Source organism: Lissotriton helveticus, chromosome 1_2 (assembly GCF_964261635.1).
Source record: "Lissotriton helveticus chromosome 1_2, aLisHel1.1, whole genome shotgun sequence".
Taxonomy (NCBI): Eukaryota; Metazoa; Chordata; class Amphibia; order Caudata; family Salamandridae; genus Lissotriton; species Lissotriton helveticus.
Genome location: NC_136058.1, coordinates 171,902,798 through 171,926,364, shown reverse-complemented (window position 1 = coordinate 171,926,364; position 23,567 = coordinate 171,902,798). Strand labels below are relative to the sequence as shown.

Sequence of the window (23,567 nt, the reverse complement as noted above, 5' to 3'; positions counted from 1 at the left end):
GCACTGCAACGACCCTTACTCACATAGTTGATGACGAGCTTAAAATGCTGGATCAGACTGAATCCTGCCTGCTAATCCTCCTCGACCTCTCGTCAGCTTTTGATACTGTCAAACATGACAACCTCCTTGACCTACTAAAATGAAGGATTGGACTATCAGGGTCAGTGTTAAACTGGTTTGTCTCACTTCTTCACAACCGAATGCAAAGAATAATCTCAATCAGTCTCCTTCTAATTCCACTCCAATCACACTAGGGGTCCCAAAGGAGTCTTCGCTCTCACCCATGGTCTTCAACCTGTTGATGGAGCCTTTATCTGAAATTCCCAAAGCTTCTAACAACCACAATGACATGTATGCAGATAACACCCAATTATGCTTAAAAATCTATTTAGGTGGTGATATCAGGTCACTCAACACAACTCTTCACAAAACCCAAAACTGGCTGACCTTCAACATCTCAAACTAAACTCCCTCAAAATGGAACTGCTCCTAATCGCCCCTCCCGACCCAAACCCATTATTGAAGAATATATGATCTCAACTGTGTAACACACATCAGATATTCCACAAGATCACTGGGAATAATACTAGGCAAGAACTTGAACATGCAGGAGCACATCAGCTCAGCAACCAAAGAATGGAACTTCCAAATGAGTATCTAAGAAAAATAAAACCCTTCTTCTCCCCTGATGACTTCAAGTCCGCTGTTCAAGCCTTAGTCATTTCTAGGTTTGATTATAGTAAAGCACATCTTTATGGCTTACCTAGCTACAAGTTGGCTCCGCTAAGGGCATCTCTTAACTCGGCTGCAATGCTCATCACAGGATCCAAAAGAAACATCTCTCTGGATGTGAAATCACGAAACTGGCTTCGATATGAGGGCAGGGTTCAATTAAAAACTGCCTGCATGACCCTCGAAGCCTAACACTTCAACACCCCTTTGTCCTTGCGCAAAAACTTAAACTATTGGGTGGTTGCAGATCGTCCAGGAGCTCCAACAACTTATCATTGAAACCACAAAAATGTAAAGAAAGAAAACATATAACTGTGCCTTCTTAGGTATTGCTTTCAGAATTTAGAACTCCCTGCCTCCTGAACCCAGACTGATTACCTCAACAGCATCTTTCAAAAAAGAAGTTACAGTACTACTGATGAGTACTTTTCTGAACTAGAAATTCAAGAACTCCACTCCAGGTGCATGTTATGATGCTTCTTCTTCACATATGTTTTACCCGCAATCTATGACCTTTTATATTTACTTCTCGGCCTGGCTATGTAGGGGTCTTCCTTCCCCAGCATGGCATTGCAACATCCTGTATCTTACTGAACATTTGTTTGTATTCTCTACCCATGTGTTTTTTTAATCTCTTATCTATGCTCTAATATATGACGTATCGATGTATCAGCCCTCCTCCACCAGCTCAGAGTTGTGACGACCTTTATCTCTCATGATCATGTTGTTGTTTTTCCCTTCTTCTTACCCTCTCATTTGTTCCTGATTATTTGTAAAGTGTTCTGATACCTGCCTGGGTCATGTTTGCACCATATAAAACTCTATAAATATATCAGCCATTTAGGGGGAACTAAATATAGACACCTTGAGGGTTTAGCTAAGAGATGTTGATCTGTACAACAAAATATCTCCTTGACAGTCTCAAAACGATTGCATATTGGTGCTCATGACATCTTCAGGATTATTGTGATTGATGACTGCACCTTTCTATTTTCAAACATTTTTCTTCCAAACCTTTTCTATTTTCTATAGACCTATTTACTGAATATTTGAATTCTCACCTTGCTAGGTTTTATAGTTGGAGACCAGATCACCAAGTTCCAATCACAGATGCATTCTTACAGGACTGGTCTCAAAGTCTATATTATGCCTTCCCTTTCATAATGATTGCCCTAGCCCAAGTTTATAAACAAGGAGCATCACTTGTATTCATATTTCTATTTTGGTAGTCTTCGTTATGATTTCCAAAAACTGACACCCTCCTGTCCGGTACACATCTCTAGTTTTACCAATCTTCACTTGAATCTGCAAAACCAGTTTCACAATCTGATCCCTGTCTTGATATCTTGGAGACTTTCAGATCAGCCTAGAGATCATTAGAAGTTGCAAAGTTCATTCACCAATCTTGGGCTCTGAGAAACTCCAAGCCCTATTGACCTGCATGGGCAGTCTGGGCTAGTCAGTACACTGACAAGTGTGTCAAACTCTTTTTAGCAGATGTAACTTTAATTCTAAATTGTTCAACTTCCTCGACCAGCCAAGAAAGAGCCTATAGAATAGATAATACATATTCTGTCATATCTGTGGAACATGTTTTAGTGGATGGAAAAACCCATTGGAGAACACCCTCTTATTTGTCGACTTTTAAGAGGAGTACATTTATTTAATTTCCTAGGTCCAATGATATGACTCTAGTGATGTATGTGTTTATTTGATATCTCATACTGCTCTTTTTATGCCGTCTGCATTTTTCGAAAGTTACCTTTTACCTGCTTGAACATCGAATTGGCTAATTAGCATTAGCCTACTGACATCTTGTCTGCCAGTGCTTGACCTCCATGCCCCCAAATCATAAACAATGGCCTGGGGGTGTGGATGTGTTTTCTTCCCCTTGCAGGAAGACCAGTTAGGGTGGATGGAGGAACTTCATTTACTTGTAAAGACCATGCCCTTTCAAAAGTAAATGGAAGGTGAGCCCTTGAGATGGCAAATCTCCGTTTCCCAAGCCAGAATGGCTTCACACCAAATAGAAGGGAAGCTACCCCCAGAATCAATTTTAAGTGACCACAATAGAGGGGGCTACTCATTTTCCTGGGCACACTCTTGTACCCGCTGTGCACAGAGAATAAAGAGTTTCTCCACCTTGGATTTTAAGATTAAGGTGCACTGTAGGATTTGCTTTTAAGTAGCTCAAACAGAAACTGCTGAACAAGTTGGTAGGGTTGCCCCTTGGACAATTTACCCCATTATTTAGGGAAAAGACAGAAGTCACCCCCATCCACTTGCAAGTGCCAACTATAAATGAGGCATCCCATGACACCCACCTCAGAAAACTTTCTTGACTTGTGGACTTGTGGAAGATCAGAAAAGGACTGGACCCTGCTTGCTGTAACCTGAAAGGAGGCTAATGGATTGAACCTGCTACCTCGTGTACCCAGTCAATTGGTTGACCTCCTGTGTGGGTATAGAGACACAACAAGCTTCAAGAGGCCTTTTCCTGAACTGACCAATTGACCAGTATCAATTAGACTTGGTCTGGACCCTGCTGGTGGCCTCTGCTGGAGTGAGACCTGGCTCCTAGGTTCTGTCCCTGAGGTCCTGGGAGCCGTACAAATGTCCCACAGGAGCTGCTCTAGAAACCCTGACAGATTGTGACTTATAACATTTTTGTACTTCCAAGACCTCCAGAGCATCAGCTGGGCCTAGCGGCAAAGGTGTCATATTTCACTGCAACCTCCTTGAATATGGCTTTCCCTGATGGAGGATTCTGAGCTCCATGAAAGAAACTAACTGGTGATTTATATGTTGGCGGTATGTATTCACAGTCACAATGGCGATGGAGTATACAAACCGCCAACATGAAGGTCTGAACACCTGATTTAAATGCGGGCGAACCTTCATTTTGGCCACGGCTGAGACTATTGTCTCTTCGCCAGGGCCAAACTTCTCTGACGGCAAAATGGCTACATATCTGCCCGCCTGGTTTAGATAGGAGCACATGTGGTCATTTTTTACTCTTCAACCTGGCAGTATGGAACAGTCAAAACATGACAATGCTCCCCAGACATGAGAGAAGCTCCCGTGGTGTGGGGAGCATTATAGGTTATCTTTACAACCAGAAAATTCTGTTTTGGGAAATACTTTTTATAAAGAAAAAAAAAATCAATCAGTGCCACAGGGCTGCATCCTGCGAAGGCAGCCTCATAACACAGAGTAATGCGCATTGGAGGCAGCACCTGGAAATGTTTTATAAATAACTGCCTGCTTGTTGGTCAGTAGAAATTAGGGGGTGACCTCTCCACCATGGGGACAAAGTAATTTACTCCACCCCCATGGCGGAACGTTGCCCAACTGCCAAGAAATAAACCACCCCCCAGGTCAGATGGTAAAATCTTTGACCAGGACAAACATGCTTGGTGTATCCGAGCTGTGCTCCATTGTGACCAGAATGAAATTGTGTCTAAGTCCCAATCTTAGAGTCCCTAGCTTATTATTGCCACTTAGTGCTTTTTTACCCTATTTTTGATTAAAGCTTTAAAATTCCTTTCTCCAGGTTCCCTTATTGAAGTTTTGCCATTATGCTGTTATTTTTGTTATTAAAATGTACTCTATTTTTCAATTTTTTAAAAATTGTTTGTTGATTTGACTCTAATTCTGTTATGGTACTGTGTAACTTTACATATTACCCTAAGTTAAGCCTGCCTGTTTCTTCCTATGGCAACCATGGATCTAAGCTTTGCTTAATTCAGTAAATTTTAGGGTTCAACCTGACAGGATAGTGTGATTATTCCTAGAGGGTGGTGTCTGCAGACCTCAAATAATAATCCACTTTCTTACATTTATGTTTGCTGGTGGAATACAGGACATGTGTTTTGCATCACCACACACTCAATTTTTGCACCTCCACCTAGTGGATTGGGCAAACATGAAGAGACTTAGCCTGGCAGAGAAAAGGAGTATGTGAAGAGAGGGCGGAAGTTAAGAAAGGAATCCAAGAAGTCAGAGACTTTGAAAAGTTTCATCAGCTGCAGGCCCCCTTAAAGGGGAATGAGCTCTAATTTGAGGAAGCCTTAGTGTCAGAGGAGGGATCTCCCCAACTAGCGGAATCCCCTACATTGTCCGGAGCAAAGAGCAGTGTGTCCTTTTGTAGTTTGTCCCCATCAGAGCTGGAGGACAGGAAGGCCGAGAGGATCTTAAATTGCAGCTGGCTACACTTGCTATTGAGGAGAGAAAGTTAGCCTTGGCTGCTGAGGAGAAAAGAGCAGCAGCAACCGTTGCACTAGAGGAGACAAAGTTGACCTTGTCCCTAGAAGAAAATAGGGCCCTGATCTCCCACAAGAGAAGCCAGTACAAGATAGACTTGAGGTCCAGATGGGCATTAGAGTCCAGTGATGATGGTGGCAGTTCTTCAGAAGTACCTAGGAGAGTCAAACCTAGAGTCCACATCCGAAAAGACCTGGTACCTAGTTATGTGGTGGAGGATTACCTTGAAAGGTGGTTTGCAGCTTATGAGGAGGCCTTGCATATGTACATAGGAGCCTGGGTATTAGCCTGTGGAATCACATGCCCATTGTTAGGAAGAATTCACAATTGGCCCTAAAAGCAGATGACCAGACTAACTATGAAAAAAGTGATTATGTGCAAATCTGGTTTAACCCCAGAAAAGTATTGCCTGACGGGATTTCTAGAAACAATCACATCTGTCTTCTAAAAATGTTGTGGATTTGTCTAATAAGACACTGGATGGGTCGGTGAAGGCCAGTAAAGGATTATGATGAGCTGTATAGTTCATGCTGGAGCACATCTTGTATAATTGTTTTACAGAGTTGCACCGGCACCAAATAGACTACAAGCTCGCTATGAATAGGGATGTTAGGAAGGCAGCAGAGTCTGGCTCAGCACCAGTGTGCCCAAGTAGGTCCCAGGGAGTGACCACAAGAAGGTTGGGTCAGAACCCCAAGAGAAGACAAACTTGAGAACTGTTTAGGGTCTGAATTTTCTGACAAGGGGAAATAATCTATAACCACATCAGGGAAGCAGCAAAGTAGGTTCCCAGGGTGGGAGGAGACCTTTGCTAGGGACAGGTGCTTTGACTGTCATGAGTCAGGGCATAGAAAGGGAGATATATCATGCATCAGTAAGGGACTCACCAATGAGCACTCTTCTAGGGTAGCTAGTGAGGCTCTAGGTGGAAGTGATTCCCAGTAGGATAGGGTAGAACATGCCTTAGTGGACATACTTGTCTCCACAGAACATTATCTACAGGGAGATGTCTGTAGGGCAAGGTACGTCCATGGGGGGTGAAATAGGAGCATCCCATGGCCTCCATATAGTGGAAGTGGATTGTTGAACAGACAAAAGTAGCTGTGTGCCCCTAATTGCCCATAGATTGCATCCTTGGAGTTGAGCAATTTAATATGAAAAAAGAGCCAGAAGCTGCAGTCACCTGAGGTGCCCCAAAAATACAGATTCCAGTAGGCATTGTCCCAAAATGAATGGCACAGAGGCCCCTGATAACAGTATAGGATAGAAGGTGACAGACAGACAAAAAAGCTTTATTATTTTGTCCCATGTTTTAGGGACAGCAATATTCTGATAAAACAAACATATCACCCTTAATTCATAGTTGCTAACTTAGGGAATGATTTAGATCTTGGTGAGACTGCTGCTGTTCCTCCATATATTTACAACAAGGGGTGGTGAGGGACAGAGTCTCTGAATTAAGCAGAATACTCTCACCCAGTCAAGAGATCAGGGCTAGATCCAACACCGTTTTTTAGCTCATTGCACCATCCCAGTTTCAGAACATGGCTGTATGCAAATTAGTCTGTCCCTGGCCCAGTGCATCATGGGAACAGGGCAGACCAGACTACAAAAGCCAATTCTTACACTGGGAAGGAAACAAGCTTCCGGGGACCGGTTTCTGGCATTACAGCCGTCTTCGGCCCGGCTTGCTTGAATCCTGATGGTGCAATGAGCAAGGGACTCATGTCTGAGTATACCCTTCCACGCTTAGGGTGGACAAAAATATTTACAACAAGGGGTGGTGAGGGACAGAGTCTCTGAATTAAGCAGAATACTCTCACCCAGTCAAGAGATCAGGGCTAGATCCAACACCGTTTTTTAGCTCATTGCACCATCCCAGTTTCAGAACATGGCTGTATGCAAATTAGTCTGTCCCTGGCCCAGTGCATCATGGGAACAGGGCAGACCAGACTACAAAAGCCAATTCTTACACTGGGAAGGAAACAAGCTTCCGGGGACCGGTTTCTGGCATTACAGCCGTCTTCGGCCCGGCTTGCTTGAATCCTGATGGTGCAATGAGCAAGGGACTCATGTCTGAGTATACCCTTCCACGCTTAGGGTGGACAAAAATATTTACAACAAGGGGTGGTGAGGGACAGAGTCTCTGAATTAAGCAGAATACTCTCACCCAGTCAAGAGATCAGAGTCCCTTGCTCATTGCACCATCAGGATTCAAGCAAGCCGGGCCGAAGACGCCTGAAATGGCAGAAACCGGTCCCCGGAAGCTTGTTTCCTTCCCAGTGTAAGAATTGGCTTTTGTAGTCTGGTCTGCCCTGTTCCCATGATGCACTGGGCCAGGGACAGACTAATTTGCATACAGCCAGGTTCTGAAACTGGGATGGTGCAATGAGCTAAAAAACGGTGTTGGATCTAGCCCTGATCTCTTGACTGGGTGAGAGTACTCTGCTTAATTCAGAGACTCTGTCCATCACCACCCCTTGTTGTAAATAATTTTGTCCACCCTAAGCGTGGAAGGGTATACTCAGATGTGAGTCCCTTGCTCATTGCACCATCAGGATTCAAGCAAGCCGGGCCGAAGACGCCTGAAATGGCAGAAACCGGTCCCCGGAAGCTTGTTTCCTTCCCAGTGTAAGAATTGGCTTTTGTAGTCTGGTCTGCCCTGTTCCCATGATGCACTGGGCCAGGGACAGACTAATTTGCATACAGCCAGGTTCTGAAACTGGGATGGTGCAATGAGCTAAAAAACGGTGTTGGATCTAGCCCTGATCTCTTGACTGGGTGAGAGTACTCTGCTTAATTCAGAGACTCTGTCCATCACCACCCCTTGTTGTAAATAATTTTGTCCACCCTAAGCGTGGAAGGGTATACTCAGATGTGAGTCCCTTGCTCATTGCACCATCAGGATTCAAGCAAGCCGGGCCGAAGACGCCTGAAATGGCAGAAACCGGTCCCCGGAAGCTTGTTTCCTTCCCAGTGTAAGAATTGGCTTTTGTAGTCTGGTCTGCCCTGTTCCCATGATGCACTGGGCCAGGGACAGACTAATTTGCATACAGCCAGGTTCTGAAACTGGGATGGTGCAATGAGCTAAAAAACGGTGTTGGATCTAGCCCTGATCTCTTGACTGGGTGAGAGTACTCTGCTTAATTCAGAGACTCTGTCCATCACCACCCCTTGTTGTAAATAATAATGCTGTTCCTCCATGGCAGCGATTTCAAGTACTTTGTCAAGCTGACGAAGTTCCGACTGCCATATTTAGATGTATTACTGCTGAGCCTCCGACCAACTTGCTGGATTGTTATCCTTCACATCAGAGCTGCCCCGCCGACGCTGCAACGGAAACCTATGCTGGCTAGCATTACTCCTTCGCTGTCAGGTTGGCAAGTTACGCCGACCATATTTAGGTTTCACAGTTGCATTGACGTTGTTCTGGTGGCGGTGTCCTGATGGAGTGGGTCCATTGAAGGAGGTGTCTAACATTGTCCTATGCCTGTGGCTATAGAATGGATGCCGACAGCACACAACTCATGTACTGTGGCTATATTTGACCACCTGCATACTGCACTACACATTACACTCCATTTACACCCCTCCTACTCCCTCCCAATTCTTAAGCTATCTTGCCTTGACCCCTATCACACCAACTCCTACCCTTCCAAAGTAAAAGCCTTGAGGTGCCTGATATGTGCCCATTAGACACTCCTTCCTGAGGAGGTAACCCCTGGACTATAGCCAGAAGACAAGTTAAGGGCAACAAAGTTAGAAGAAATTGTATTTTCAAAACATTGTCACTGTCACATATGTGTTACTTTGAAAAAATAATGTACATGTGAGGGGTATTACATGAATGATTACTTGTGTACAGCTTTCACAACGTTTGTCCCACATTGATTATTGCTGTACAATTCATTGTGTAAATGGAATGGAATTGATGTAACAGTGAGATACTTTCTGTGACTCACATTCATTTAAGGTAATTCAACATTTCACTGACATGACCGGTAGCAATATGTTCCAACATTGTCATTGTTGCCAATTGTGGTAGACTTTCAGAATGTGGTGAAGCATTCATTACGGTAATTCATATTTCCACCAAACAAATTTTGGAAAAAAAGTTATCAATGGGTGTTGATACAGGTGTGTTTCATTTCATTACAGACAAAACTAGTTTCACTACATATGCATTATACAAGTGTTTTAAAGATTTTCATAGGACATGTATGTAAACGCATGGGTCCCGAGCTAATGTTAAGTGACAATTCAACTTTAATAAGTAAGATAGACTGCTCACCTTCAAATCTGACTATGACTGGATTGTTTCCCTTCATGGTCAAGATGCAGCAGCAGTGGCATGATTTGTTCAGTCGGGTTCCAGTCAAAAACTGAAGTGGAAAAGAGAAAAAAGGTAGGTTTTCACTTCAGTTCCCTTGCAATCTGCAAGCTCAGGTGTAGCAGTTTACCGTGCCGCAGTTGCCTTAGCGGGAAGACACATTGTGATTGGCTAGCTGTTAAAACTGGCTAGGTCCCGCTGACAGCTGCTCTTTTCTATAGTGCCATCAAAGCTGGTGTGAAGTTCAGTTGGAGTCGGTGATACTTGGGAGGTATATCGTCTATGGTCCCACCAGCATCAAAATAGGGCGTTCCGACCTTCAAGGTGGTGGATGGATTATCCGATGGAAAAGCGACGTCTGGACCGATTCTGCTAGGATCTAAATCAAGCCCTCAATGTTATAATGAATTTCACCTGGGTTCCAAAGTTTCCTAACATTTCACTTGCTCCTTACTGAGACCCGCCTACACCAGCCACTCTGCAGAGAATCTCCCCTGGAGGCCCCTGGATCGAAACTTCATGCTCACCGCGGCCCGAGGCTACATGCTCTCGGTTCCTTCACTGCTTCGGGCTCTGGGGTGCAGTGGAGTAGAAGGCAAGGACTCACCTGTTCTCTGGTGCCCTCTCCATTGCCTGGATTTCCCCACCGCTGCGGAGTCTGCTTCCGACCCAACACCTGGATCCCCTCACCCGCTGCTGCGGAGTCTACTCTCGACCCGACTCCTGGACCAGGATCCTCTCACGCGCTCGGACTGACGCCTGGGTTGCCTGGGTTCTCCGAGCCACTGCGGGCGGGGCTCGGAGGAGGCCACGGGATCGCCTAGACTGCCGTGAGGCAGCTGCCTGCCCCAGTTACCCTGGAGCTCACTTTCACCGTCGGAGCCATAGGGAGCTGCGCTGAGTCCTGAGCGTGGTTTCCAGTGGACTCGTCCCTCGGCGCTCTACTACGAAGCAAGTCTGATATCTCGCCACCGTCCGAGGTGACTTTCTGGGCCAAAGGCCCCGCAAGATTTTGGCCATCGTGACTGGGGGCGTGGTGCAGAGCCTACTCGACGACGTGGAAAAGACGGGAGGGCAGTGCGCTCTCTCTACATTGCTCCACCCCAAAAGAAACGTTTCTTTATTCATAAGCGGCGCGGTCTACACATTCCTTTGGGCCCTCATTTTTGGTGTTTTGCCACAGAGCCTGTCGCAGGCTTGACAACACTTTTGCCTGCTACCTTTTGGTTGACCCTTGAGATGACAGAGCTCTCCTCATGAAGGTACTCCTTGGCTTTATTTTTATTTTAATTTTTTATTATTATTTGCTCTCTTTCTACCTCTCCTATTTTTGTTCGTCCCCTCTTCTCACTTATTATTGATCATCCCCAGGAGAACCATGACTTCTTTTGCATCTCAAAATGGCTGTGGTCATAAACCACATTTAGCAAATCACCTCCCCACCCACTGACCATCACTTAGTCCTGGTAAAAACATTGTCTTACTGGAATCATCAAACCACGACCTCCACGACCTATCCATGTTAAGGGAAAAAGGAATCATCTCCATGAGAAACTGAAACAGAAATACTCGCCTCCTCTCACTATTCCTTACCTGTTCATCATAATTGAAACAGGACTTATCTCATCATCCCGTGAATGATATAGAAAGTGAGACAGGACAACTCCTCCTCACACAATTCATGGAAACAGACAAAGGACTACATAGCCACTCTCTTTCTTTCCTAAAGTGTCGGCCATCTTAGACCAGTCCTACCTCAGGCATCCTAATCACATTCTCTTTAGCTGCTATTTCCCCCTCCTACACGCATTAGATCAGCACCTCGTTCTACAGTCCTACACACTCACCTCACCTACACCACAATTCTCACCATGGAACTCACAGGCACCCACACATACAAAATCAATTACCCCCCCAAGCTCACTAAAAAATCTGCCAAACGTTTCAAACACAACTTTCTGAAATCCCACCCAGAAACCCCTTTTGCAGACCCTTATTTCTCACTTCAAAATGGAGTCACGACCACCGACATCATTTTCTACACTAAACGCAGAGCACAATGGAGGAAAGCCTTCCTAACCTTACTCACGGTTTCCTTCACGAGGAAGTCCGCACATGGTCTTCTGATTTCTATTGCACCATCACAACTCTTCCAAGCGACAGCAACCATCACTATCTACAATAAAGGTACTATTCTCACTCAGTCCACCGATCGTAGCCTTAACATATTCAATAACATATTTCCCATTATTAAGGAGCATGTATCCAATCCACTTACTCCTTCCCAACCTACCCCAACTCCTAACACCCAAACCATTTCATCACCTACTCATTACCCCACCCTCCCACCCCAACCCCCTTGCCTTCTAGATGCCCAGAGCCGCACGCCTCCCTCAGCCCTTCTACCCCACCCTACAACACACATCTCCTCTTTCCACCTAAGCTTTGCTTACTTCCTACCCACACTAATATAACCGCTAACCCACCCCCTAACCAACCTATCGTTTCCCCCAGAACAACCACATCCCCTCCCACCCCTAGCCCCCCTCCTCCATCACCACCCCACCTCCTCTCACATCTATTGCCCCCTCCTCCATCACCACCCCGCCTCCTCTCACATCTAGACCCCCTCCTCCTCTCACATCACTACCCTGCCTCCTCTTTCATCTAGCCCCCCTCGTCCATCACCACCCCACCTCCTCTCACATCTAGCCCCCCTCCTCTATCACCACCCCTCCTCCTCCCACATCACCACCGTGCCTCCTCTCACATCTAGTCCCCCTCCTCCTCTCACATCACCACCCTGCCTCCTCTCTCATTCAGTTCCCCCTCCTCCATCACCACCCCGCCTCCTCTCACATATAGCCCCCTCCTCCATCACCACCCCCTCCTCTCACATCTAGTTCCCCCTCCTCCTCTCACATCACCACCCCGCCTCCTCTCACATCTAGTCCCCCCTCCTCCTATACCACCCTCCCCCCTACCCTGGCACTCCCCTCCACCCCATCACTGTAGTCACCCACTTACCCACTATTGAAACTCCTACCACACCTCCTCTTCCTTCACCACCTACCCTAACTTCCTCTTCACCCACGCCTAACACATACCCAACACTCTACCCACTTCCTCCCCATACTCTCCCCATGCCTTCATCAGTTCTCACACCGAATCGAGCCAAATATCCTCAATGTATACCACGCTTTATCATCCCCCCTCCACTACCGTTCCTAACTCCACTCTGGACAAGATTATGTCCACCCTTCTCCAAATTAAAGATGAGCTACAAACTTTCAAAGAGCTGTATGCGAATCAACCTAGACACCCCTCTCTACCTAGTACCCTCTTATTCCGCAAGCCCTCCACCCTTCCTACACGTTCACACAAACACAACCCTCCTTACTAGACCTCAATTCCTGCCCATAATTCTTCCACCCGCCCTATTCGAAGCATCAATCCACTGACACGGTACGACATACGTGCCCTCCTACACTCCTATGATACCGCTCCCATAGCCCACACAGCCACCACACACCTCCCCATCCCTACTATCCACTCCGACCCTCACAGGCCCCCTACACAAAATAATAGAGGTACCATCTCTAATAATCTTTAAAAAGTCACCCTCACTCTGGACCCCTCCGCCTCCCTCATAACACCACGGCTCAAATGCACACTACTTAATTGTAGATCTGCCCCTAGACACGCATCTGACATAACCGACCTCATTTTCGCACTTGACCTCAACCTTACCATACTCACCGAAACCTGGTTAACAGAATCTTCCTCCCCTCTCATTGATATTCTAGTACCCCCTAACTATCACATCATCAGATTAGACAGGACCGGCAAGACAGGAGGTGGAATAGCATGTATTCACCAGAGCAACCTCTCAGTAACTAGAGCCGTCTCCCCTATATTCTCCTCCTGTGAACACATCTGCCTCGACGTCAACAGTGAGGGTAATCCAGTATGCTCTCTGCATATTATCTACCACCCACCAGGAGACAACCTCACCTTCACTGAAAACCTCATGGACATGATCACAATGAACTAGGGTCTCAAAAACTCACAAATATTCCTTGGTGATTTCAACTTTCACTGGGATGATCGCAACGATTCGGTGGTCAATAGTCTCAAAAACTTCCTCAACGCCCTAGACCTCACCCAAATCTGCAACAGCCCCACTCACGACAAAGGTTCTATCCTGGACCTCATCATTTCCAAAGGTGCCGCCATCCAACTAGACTCAATCCAACCCTGTGATTGGTCTGCCCACCACATCATCACATTCTTCATCAATGAATATGTGAAACTCAGCCCGGCCCAATCCACCAAACCCAAGGCCTGGAAAAGAGACCTGAAGAAACTCAATCCCAACGCGTCACCCTCTCCCAGCTACAATCTTCTCCTACCCCCTACCGGCACCAACGATGTTCAGGCTCTCACTGACCACTACCTCAAGTCAATGACCACGATAGTCAACGAAGTTGCCCCCCTTCAGTTAAAGAGAGTCTCCTCTAAAAATTCAAAACCATGGAACGAAGGTTTGCTTATTGAAGATAGACGAGCTATGAGACTAGCTGAAGGCAATTGGAGATCTGCCCCATTGCTATGCACCTCAAAACACTAAAGAAAAAGAGAAACGCTTACTTTAGAAAAATCAAACGATCGAAAGCTGACTTTTTAGCCATCAACTAGACCAAGCAAAAAAACTACCCAAAAAACTATTTGAGCTAATCAAAACTCAATCCAAGGACGAACCTCAACGATTACATAACACAACCAGCACTCTACCGTCCTGTGAAGAATTCTCTACCTTCTTCAAACTAAAAACAGATAACATCAAGAATGATCTCCTCACTGATCTAAGCCTATACTCCAGCTCCCTCAGCAAAACATCCATTAAACTAAAAAACAATTCTACATGGTCATCCTTTGATACGTACACGGAAGAATCTATAGGCAAGATCCTCAGTACCCTGAAGCCCTCAAATCACCTCTGGGACCTTCTACCTGCAAACGCTGTAAAGGACTTAATCCCATGGCTTCTCCCGCTCTGGACCAAAATCATTAACAGTTCACTTCAACAAGGGTGCATCCTGGACTCCCTCAAAGTGGGACATGTATCGCCCATACTAAAGAAACCCATAGCTGACCCTACTGACCCTAATAACTATCGTCCTATTTCCAATATCCCTACCTTAGCCAAATTGTTAGAAAAATGTGTTCACCTCCAACTGACAAAACACATCGAACATTTTGACCTCCTGAACCGACACCAATCAGGCTTCCGCGCAGGCCACAGCACAGAATCAGCTATGACACACATAATTGATGACGCGCTTCAAATTCTTGATCAAAATGGTACCTGCCTCCTCATTCTACTCGACCTTTCACCAGCTTTCGACACGGTCAAACACGAGAACTTACTCGAGCTGTTGACTATCAGAATGGGTCTTTCAGGGACAGTACTCAAATGGTTCACCTCCTTCCTGCATAACCGGACTCAGAAATTCAAGATTAACAACACTATGTCCACACCCGTTCCAGTAACACTAGGGTGTCGATTCCGATCCAGTAAAATGCGCTCCGAATGGTCGTACGGAGAGTTTTTTCCCCGTACGAATCGTATCCGTAGACGTCCCGTACGTACGATGAAGTACGATCCGTACTAGGTGCCGAACTCCGTACAAGTCGTACAGGACTCCGTACGACTCAAATCTCCGTACGAATCTCACTCGGAACCCGCTGTACGCGACATCGCGGCACGTTTTTACAACCCAGCAAGTAAGATTCGTGTCGGGTACGCGCCGTACGACCCTTTTCCTACGGGAGCCGAAAACAGTCGTAAACGCAGAGTTCGCGCCGAAACAGGTACGGAACGCCCCCCCCCCCCAGGTACGGCACGTACCCCCCCATGATCGCAGGGGTACGCGCCGTACCCCTGTGGTCATGCGGGGTACGTGCCGTACACCCAGCGTACATGGGGTACGCACCGTACCCCATGTACGCTGGGTGTACGGCACGTACCCCGCATGACCACAGGGGTACAGCGCGTACCCCTGTGATCATGGGGGGTACGCGCCGTACGGTGTGTAGGTGATCGTGCGCTTTTCCGTACGAATCGACGTGTACCGTACGAATCGCGTCCGGGTCGGCCGATCGGGATCGGAATCGTCCGGTCGTACGCCGTCTGTACGAGTCGTACGGAAACGGCTCCGGATACGATTCGTACGGATGGGGATTTTACCAGATCGGAATCGACCCCAAAGTGTCCAACAAGGATCCTCCCTATCCCCAACTCTGTTCAATCTAGTCATGGAACCACTCACCGCACTGCTTTAAGCTTCTAATGTGCAATTTCACATGTATGCGGACGATACCCAACTCTACCTTAAACTACAATCCCCTGAAGACATCAAACTTCTCAACTCAACACTTAAGGACACACAGACATGACTGGCAGAGAACCATCTCAAACTTAATGCTCTAAAAACAGAATTCCTCCTAATAGCACCCTCCTCAAAAATCCCCATCGCTCAGGATTGGCTTAAACACCTCACTGCATTCAACGTTCAACCTATCATTGTAGACTCAGCAAAATCTTTAGGTATAACCCTCGACTGCAATCTCAATATGCAACAACATATCAGAAATGCAACGAAGGGAGCTAATTTCCAAATCAATACCTTGAGGAAGCTGAAACCCTTCCTCCCAGCCAACGACTTTAGGAATGCAGTCGAAGTGTTAGTTATCCCTCGGATTGATTATGGAAGTGCCGTCCTCTGCGGCCTCCCCCTATCAACAACCGCACCCTTAAGAGCCTCTATTAATGCTGCAGCAAGACTCATCACTGGATCAAAAATTAGCTCACACATCTCTCCTGACTTAAAATCTCTGAATTGGCTACCTTACGAAGCCAGAATACACCTGAAAATCGTGTGCATTACTCATAAGGTTTTACACCACAATTCACCCAGTTACATTGCTCAGTAATTGACAATTTCAGGAGGCTCAAGAGCCACAAGAAGTGCAGGCACTCTCCTTTTGAAACCACAAAGATTCCACAAGAAAAAAACATATAAACGCTCCTTCTCAGGGATGGCACCCAGGATCTGGAATGCCCTCCCTCCAGAAACAAGACCTATCTCATCCACTGCATCCTTCAAAAAGGAAGTCAAATCGATCCTCTTGGCTAAATTCACATGAACATAATCTGTAGAAATACTGTTACTCTTTATCTCTCCCTTGTATTACATTGTTTGAACCGACCACCCATTCACATGTTGTTACCTTGCACTGTTCTCTATTTGCACAAAATGCCTTGTTAAATATTCTTTTAGTCCTCATATCTCATATTTATGTAAAGCGCTCTGAGATCTGTAAGGATCTTGTTCGTGCTATATAAAACTTTGAAATAAAATATGATAGCAGAAGAAAATCACTGTGGTTTCTATTAATCCTTATAACCCCACATAATAGTATATCAATATCTTTAGTGAGTTACATCTGCTCATGAATAACGTCAATCGACATTTGAAGGCGAGCTGGTGCAAAGTTAATAAATATTTTTTAAAACTACAAAAAAAGTTAATATCTTAAAACAGGTCATTTCATTATCAGGATTATATAAAAAGCGCCTTTCTAGTTGCACACGCTTCTGCTATCAAAGTCCAGAACTTTGTCGAGTTTTTAGTAACTGCAGCTTCTCCAAATCTAATCAATCAATCAATCAGTGACACTTATAAAGCGCGCTACATACCCGTAGGGTCTCAAGGCGCTGGGGGGGGGGGGGGGGGTGCCGCTACTGCTCGAACAGCCAGGTCTTCAGCTTCTTCCTGAAGGAGAGGTGGTCTTGGGTCAGGCGCAGGTCGGTCGGGAGGGAGTTCCAGGTCTTGGCGGCCAGGTAGGAGAAGGACCTTCCTCCTGTAGTCGTTCTTCGGATGCGGGGGACGGCGGCGAGGGCTTGGTTGGCTGATCGGAGCTGGCGTTTGGGAGCGTAGAAGTTGACTCGGCTGTTGAGGTAGCTCGGGCCTTGGTCGTGTAGGGCTTTGTGTGCGTGGGTGAGGAGGCGGAAGGTGATTCTTTTGTTGACGGGGAGCCAGTGAAGGTCTCTCAGATGTCCGGAGATGTGGCTGGTTCGTGGGATGTCGAGGATGAGTCTGGCTGAGGCGTTCTGGATCCGCTGGAGTCTCTTCTGGAGCTTGGCGGTGGTACCGGCGTAGAGGGCGTTGCCGTAGTCCAATCGGCTGGTGACGAGGGCCTGGGTGACGGTCTTCCTGGTCTCGGTGGGGATCCACCAGAAGATCTTCCGTAGCATGCGTAGGATGTTGATAATAGATTTTGAGTCCACTTGTTTTTGCTGAACATACCATTTATATTTTTTTCCTTTCCTTCTTTTAGTTCTTAATTTGTTTTACTTCTTATGGTCTTTGTCGAGCTAATTTCACTCATTATTTTGCTTGACCTTGGACGGTCTATTTTTTGCCTTACAAAAGTTCCCATCCATTGGCTATATTTCTTCAGAGGTTTAAACTGCAGTTGCTCTAAGTCTTCTAAAACCTTTCTATGGAAAGTATTTATTTCGGCCAGTCTTCCCTCATCCCAGTGTGTGCGCCCATTGCGGATATTCAATGAGAGATGTTCCCATTGTTGGTTCCATGTTGAAGATTCCAGGACTGTAACATCTACTGTAAAGAAAATTATAGAATGGTCAAATTCGAAAGAAACTCAAACATAGAGAAGGAAGATATATACATGAGGATAGATAAACAGGTGTTAGATTCTGAATGTGGAGGTAGCTTCCATTCTACCATTACAAATAATACAATCATTTGTTCCCAAAAAGCCCTCTTATATCTAATCAATTCGAAGTTAGGAAGGACAGGTTTGGAATATTTGAAGATTCAATTTTAGTAATATCCTCTGAGTCTTCTTATTGCAGGGTTGGAGGCACTGATAGTGCGGAGATCTTATTTCATTTGTAAGGATGCATCATATTCATGTTTAGAGTGCACTCGCATATAATCATTTGTTGTATTAAAGTGAAGTATTAGAATTGTGAAATGTATTAACATGAAAAGTGATGTATTTCAGGCCATTGAAAAGTAACAAAGAATCAATGTAGAAAATGAATGCAACTAGCAGAAATCATTATTATGAAGAACCCATGTTGTGTAACGGATCACAGTTTACGTACAGAAGTGCTTATTAATCATGTAATTTCATAAGGAGGTAAGTGCCTTAGCTGAAAGTGCCTTAACGCTGTGTGAATTCGTAAAGCTTATATGATGCTTTTTTATGTTAGCTGAATTTTGTAGGCCTGAAATGCAAGTCCCTGAGACTCATTTTGGAAGTAACAGTTAAAATTTCATGTGTGCTGTGGAATATTTTCTTTCTCCCGTTTTGTGTTGCAGGTGAAAGAAGTGCTCTCACTAGATAGAATAATAGTTTTACTAGTTAGGCCAGGAGAGAAGAAGTTGCAATCATGTGGTTTGAGTCGATAAAGGAATGTCCTTGCACTTCACACAGGAGAAGGGCTAGGAACCAAGGACAAATTGTATCAAGGAAGTTGCACCATTCTGCCGTGGAAAATCACCTTCAGGATTGTACCCAGGGCAGTTGGCGTGATTTGCACTGCACCCTGGGAATGCCATCTACGGAAAACTTGCTGTTGAAGTTAGGGTTAGTACGGCACTTCTTCCTTGCCTTCAGCGAGAGAGAATCGTAGAACGAGCTCTTTCTTTTGTAGCTTTATGCTACAAAAGACCCATTGATTGTGGAGAGACTTCTTAAGGAGACTCCACGTACTAACGCCTTTTATCCTTCCGATTGAGAATGCTTATTTAGGGATGTCACCTTAGTGCTAGAGTAGGGACAGACTAATGCTTTTTTGCACACCAACCCCCAATGCAGGGAAATTTGGAGTAAGCTTCCCAATTTCCTGTATCTTACTTCTTGATCAAATTGTATCGCTTATGCTGCACCGTCTAAACTGGTTGCACAGATTTGGCATTATGCTAATTCCCCTGTACTTATTCACGCATTTGTTGAGGTATCTCTATGTTCAGTCATTTTTGGCTTTGTAATAAATTTACTAACCTTAAGTAATTGTCTGTGAGTTATTATGCATCAACGGGAATTGTTGGCTAATTGATTGTTTGCCTAATGACTTTTCTCCCCTTTATACTTTCATGTTGCGAAAAACAACCATCCAATTGTGACTCCAGAACAGGTCTAGATTTTATGGGCTCAGCCCTTTCACTAATATGGTATTCTTTGAGTCTGGAGGGAATTAGGCATTCATTAGTAAAAAAGTATGGGCTGTAGAAGATTGAGGCTAAAACGCAGATAATCGAAGTCCCTGTTCTATGCTAGATTTGTGTAAAAAACTAGTGAACTGCAATATATTCGCAGTCAATAGCATCAAAATGCCCCAACTTCCATGGCCTTGAACTGGAGATAAGGCAGGTAAATACATTGAAAAATATCTGTTGAGAATAATGTCAGAGGAATTCCCGGTTTCCTGAATACAGATATCAACCTTAAGGTTAAACAAGCAGAGCGAGTTTTCTTTGAGTTGCGAGCCATATTCCAGGAATTTACACTAGGGCCTTTATTAGGATTGAGAACCAAACCTGCAGGAAAGTGGTTGGCTATAAAGTAGTGATTTAGCCCGCCATTCCTAGTTCTGAAGCTCCTCCTCAGTGGTTGCCACAGGAGAAATCCTCTACATGAAAGATGAATACCGATCTCCCAGTGGGGGCTACAGTTATTAGTGTGTCATGTATCTTTGAAAAGGAAGCCTTTTCCTTTAGGGCTGAGTTTGAGGCCTTCCCAATGGCCTCTCCCTGATTAATAACACATTTATTATTCATTGTGTTCTTATACAAGAGCTGGGGTACTACATCAATGCCCCTGCTCAAAAAGTAATCACAATTTACCAAAACAAGGTTAGTCATACCCTACGATTGGAACTTTACCCAGGTGTATAAGTGTTGTGTCATAGTAAGGAGTTCCAGTAGACTTGGTTAGGTTACATATGATAAGTTTATTGTTCTTAGATGGTTAGAGTGGTTTACCAGTAGATATGTAATATAAACCCCACCAGGAGCATCCTCTCTGCGGCTCAGCCCAGGATCCAACTGACGGTCCACACACGGCATACCAAACATTCCAATGACATCACATACACACTAACATTCTACACTCACTGGCTGAATAGCAGAGACAGAGAAACAGGGAAGATGTAAGGTAGAAACCTTAAATATAACAATAAGCCCATGTGAAATTGGAAAATATAAACTGGATGTCACTATTTTATACCAATGTCAGCAGGTGGATCTCAGCAAACAAATTTAACAAGAAAGATCTGTTCACTGGCCACCCACTATCCTAAAAAAACGGCGTAAAATCTAAGTAGAGAAGTTTGTCTAAGAGCCATTACAGTTTCTTGAGATTGTGTTATTTTTTTAATGAAATAGTTCTTTTGAGCTGGATACACACATGAGGGTTAAACAAGGTTGCGTAAGGATCCAAACCTTCTGGAATGATTTCTCTCCTTGATCCTAGATCCTCCCCAACTTCTCCAGTGTTGTTTGGTAGAGTCAGAGGTTGAATAGTTATCTAAAGAGGACCCCTTATGGCAACTGACTGTGATTGTGAAGGGAAGCTGTTAATGTGGGTAGGTGACCCTCAGGATCTGCAAACTTGGACTAGCACCATGTCTGCATTAGTGGGAATAGTGGCAAAGTGAATTTTTTCACGGGACCCCTTTTATTAAGTTGTCCTAATTTTCCAAAGCCCAGGCCTTTGGATCTTTGTTATAGCTGGAGTAACTTGCTAGATGGATTCTGAGTACCACTGCAGACTTCTCAATTGGGTTCAGCTTTCATGGGTTTAGGCAACCCTTTCTTGTGAAAGATGGAATATACGGGCGTTGATATGACTGGTTCACTGCAATGGTTACTACCCACTGGCTTTTTAAACAGATCTTAATGATAAGACTCTGCTGTCAGTCTTATTTTTCACCCTGTTTATTCTCTCTAACATCACCTCCTCCTGTGAGCATGATACAGCAATTTGATTAACGATGTGGGCAGACATGGACTTACAGATGGAAAGAGAAAACCTGCTAGCTGTCAGATCAGATCTTTGCTCATTTGGGGAGATGCTTTTGGAGACAGTAGGAACAATCTTTACTTCTCTGTTACCGTTCCTAAGTTAATTTATTCTGCCAGTTGTGATCTCAATTTTCTTTGATGAAAGGCAGTGAAGGATTGAGGACAGTCTCAAGAACATGGTCGGAATTTGATGTAGATTTCTCAAGCACTGATAGAATTGAGTTAAGAATCTTCTTCAAGCACTTAAGAGATTCAGACATGGATGGAGATAGGGACCCAACCGAAGTATTGCCAACTACTGGTACACTGGTAGAGGGGGATCTTTTCACGGAGGCAGAGGTACGGGTGGCCATTTCAGGGCTGGCTTCAGGAAAGGCGCCTGGCCTAGATGGGCTCCCGGGCGACATTTTCAAACAAGAACGAGATATCTGGGCCCCTTACCTGTTGACAATTTTTAACGCCGTTTTGAGGGGCATGGAGGTGCCCTGTACTTGGCTGGGAGCAGAGATTGTCCCTATATTTAAGAAGGGATCGCCTCTGCTTCCAGCCAACTACAGGCCCATCAGCCTCATCGATGTGTACCAAACACTATTCGGCAGGCTGATACTTGATCGCCTCCAAAACTGGATTGAGGAGTTCTCCATTCTCAGCCCCTACCAGGCTGGTTTTCGAAGGAAGATCTCAACAACGGACCAGATTTTCCGACTGAATCTTTTGTTTTGGAAAACTGCTATAATCGAGGGAGGCAGCCTTTATACGGTCTTTGTAGACCTGCGTGCCGCCTTCGATTTGGTCCCAAGATCCAGACTGTGGACCGTGTTGGCGGAGTTGGGTATCCCTTCTGACATCCTGAATATCCTGATAAGACTGCACCAAGAAAACTATGCACGGGTCAGGTGTGGTAGAAATGGGATGCTCTCAGGAAGATTCCCCGTTGACAGGGGGGTGAGGCAGGGTTGTGTCCTTGCACCCACCCTGTTCTGCCTTTTTGTCAACGGGGTAATCGACCACCTGACTAGGATAGCGGACATTGATGCTCCAAAGCTCAACGACAGCAGGGTGCCCGCTATTATGTTTGCGGACGACACCCTGCTGCTGTCAAAATCCCCGATGGGAATACAACGGGTCTTGGACGGGTTCGAAACCTTTTGTGCTGAGCGGGGACTGGAGATCAATGCCCTGAAAACCAAATATATGATTCTCAGTCCTCCACCTTCAACATGCCCCAATCCCACCATGGGCACACTGAGATTAGAGAGGGTTAACACATTTGAGTATCTAGGGGTGACCATCAATCAAAATCTGACCTGGGATACACATCGGACAAAGGCTAACATCAAATTAGCGCAGTTAACGGGTGGTATCTCGAGGATGGCAAACAGATCAACTCACAAACCCCTCGGGCCACTGCTCCAAATTTATAAAATGCAGGCCCGGGGGGCAGTCACACACGGGGGGAGTTGTCGGGGCATATACCCGCCCAAAACCTGACAACCACTGAGAATAAATTTATCAGGCAGATGGTGGCCTTACCACCAAGCACCCCACTCTTCCCGCTCAGACTAGATCTGGGCTTAAGAACAATTGAGGAAGTACTGGGATTAAAACCACTAACTTTCTGGCAACGAATCTGGAGTACCCCAGAGCTCATGAGCTACAGGATGGAGTTGCAAGAGATTTTATCCCTACCAAACATAACGAACATTCCCTGGCTAAAATATATAAAAAAGACATGTGAGGCCGGAACTGTGGTTGGACCCAGCAAATGCTTGAAGCAAGGTTTCGCGCAAATTTTTATCACAGGACTACTATGATTTTAAAATAACATCTTTACTACAGAATCCACGCCTGGGGTCTTTAACTCACTTATTCATTAAATCTAAAGACTCATAGCACCGGGAACTCGTCCTTGATACAATTAGCCCTGTCCTGACAAGAAAATTATGTTTACAGTGGAGGTACGGCACACTCCCTCTTAGAGCACTCAGCAGTACCTGGTCCCAGCCCCCCAACCCCAGAGCTATGTCCAGCATGTTTGTACCAACAGGAAAATGATTTGCATGTCATATTTTTCTGCAATGCTTACCAGAAACCCAGAAAGTATTGGCTCGTTCCCCTTC

At 45.3% G+C, this 23,567-nt stretch overlaps 1 long non-coding RNA gene across 2 annotated transcripts in view; it reads right to left on the bottom strand.

Moving 5' to 3' along the window:
- The window catches only part of LOC144807813 (uncharacterized), a 109,728-nt gene that overhangs the window by 29,721 nt on the left and 56,440 nt on the right, over window positions 1-23,567 (bottom strand). The window contains exon 2 of one of the 2 annotated variants that reach the window (XR_013606455.1): window positions 9,287-9,377. The exons of the other annotated variant lie outside the window; for it this stretch is intronic. This is a non-coding gene — a long non-coding RNA (uncharacterized LOC144807813). The remainder of the gene's footprint in view (window positions 1-9,286; window positions 9,378-23,567) is intronic. 2 annotated transcript variants of the gene reach the window in all.